Below are 2350 nucleotides of genomic sequence, written 5' to 3' on the forward strand. Positions count from 1 at the left end.
ATTTTACACGATTCTGCACGTTTGGTCTGAGCAGAAACCTGAAAAATATTCATCATTTCACCCTGCAATAAATTAATTTCTTCTAGTTTGCTGCGCAAGTGCTTCAAGCGATTTGATTCGATTTCCAAAAGTCTTGATTTAATTATTTTAATATCTAAGAACGTTTCTTGACCATTACCCATTTTATTCATCCATTCCATCTTCTTTGAATAGAAATAGCTTTTTTCATTAGAAATCCTTCTGTTTAGTTTCCAACTTTCTTTTTTATAAAATTGAGTTGTTTTTACTTTAGTGATTGAACTCCACCAAGCTCCTCTGTCAGTCCAGTAAGATTCTCTTACTTTCCATAGTTGATATTTTTGGCGAAATTTCTCTTGTATATCTTGGTTTTTCAACAATGAATTGTTGATTTTCCAGTATCCATGACCTCGGGGTACGAAATCATCTGGTTTTATTTTAATTTTCATTACTATCGCATTATTACTATCTGAGAAAACCACAGGAAGGGTTGAAAAATCTAACACATCTTCAACAAAATTGGTTGGAACGTAGAATCTGTCTAGCCTAGACTTGCTCTCGTTCCTAAAAAAGGTGTAGCTCGTTTTTTTTAACTCCAGCGCAATGTCTTTCAATTTGAAAAGTTCTACTAACTTCTTCAAACCCGTAGAAAAAATTTTATTCGTACCAGCACAATCTGCTGCATTGAGGATGCAATTGAAATCTCCTCCAATCACATTAAAATCTGATCCTGCCTTATTGAGGTGAACAGCCATGTTATTTAGAAACAGTTCATCGCGCTCTTTCTTCCTGTTGCTGCCGGAGAAGGCATAGGCATTCACATAGTTAACATTGTTGATAACTACGGACGAAATACGACCATTCAAATCCAGCAATGGCTGACAATAACCAAATGTGTTACGCACCAAAATGGCGGTACCAGAGCCACTTTCCGAGAGATTAATTATCGGGACATGAGACGGAATAAAGGAGAAGTTGTCATATACAAGTTCCTGTACAAATATTATGTCCAGATCATATAAATTTATGAATTCCTTGAAAAGAGTTTGTTGATCGTGATATTTGAACTATTCAAATTTATCGAGGCAACTTTGCAAATATAATTCATCTTTCGTAATTATTCAATTATGACGCTATAAAGGATACCTGCTTATTTTCCTGCTCGACTGCAATTTAGCTTATCATTCTTTTTACTACTTGACTTAGTGACATCGGGTTCAGAATTTGTTCGACCTAGAGTCCGACTACTACGACTTCTGTCTTTATTCTCCTAGGTCAGTCGAGGATGCTTTGAACGACCTCGTGATTTCACTTCCTGCTGATCGCTTATATTTCTTTGTGTGAGTGACTCGTCGTTTTTCCCATCATCGATCTCAGCACCACCAGCAGATGTATCTGAGCTACCCTCACTATCACTCCCCTTTCCAATTGCATAACCCCGTTTCATGCCTCCCTTAGTTCCTTCTTGATTAACCAGTTTTAGGTCGTCGTTGTCATACGCGTTGATAGATTCAGCCTCCATTTCGTTGTCGTACTCGGAATTGTCATTCGTATTATTTGTTCCACCTGTTCCAGAGATCACATTCTTTGTCAACTCTTTCTTTTCAAGCTCTAAGTCCGGTAGTTTTTGTATTCCTCTCTCGCTCTGGCATACAGCCAATTGTTGATTGTTACCCACTTCATTCAATTCCTTTGTCGCAGCTTTTCCCAACAAGACATTTAAGTTGGTCATTGTTTGCAGACCTTGAGCTCCTGGTAAAGCAGCATTCCCTTTATGTTTAGACCAATTCTCTCCACCAACAACGACTCCACTGTAGGAAGCTGGGTTCAAACCCAAGCGCTCATTAATAGATTTCCGCTTTGGACAGTCTACCTTCAAGTGATCGGTGGCACCACATTGGAAGCATTTATTTAGGAGTCCCTCGTAGTAAATTCGTGTTCTGATGTTTTTTATTTGTAGTGTAGCTGGAATTTCGCCATTTTCCTTCAGCTCGACGTATGCGCCCCTTACCGAGTTCCATATTGGAAACCCAGTGCTCGCTGGATACTTTTCTCTAACCATCCGTTGTACCTTTCCATATTTCGAAAGAGCCTCCGAAATCTCTTGATCTTCAACCTCTGGCGGGAGATTAAAAATCCGCACGTAACGCACAATAGCACTAGCGGGTGATAATTGAACCAACGCACTTCGATTAGTATCATATGAAAACTCCATATTTTCAGGTAGCCTCCGTAAAGTGGACTTAAGGTCTTCCTCCGTTCTGAATTTTATAATCACTGACAGTTCCTGTTTCTCCTTATACATAGAAAGAAGAATTTCATGTTTCAGCAA

The sequence above is a fragment of the Toxorhynchites rutilus genome, chromosome 2 (assembly GCF_029784135.1).
Source record: "Toxorhynchites rutilus septentrionalis strain SRP chromosome 2, ASM2978413v1, whole genome shotgun sequence".
Lineage (NCBI taxonomy): Eukaryota > Metazoa > Arthropoda > Insecta > Diptera > Culicidae > Toxorhynchites > Toxorhynchites rutilus.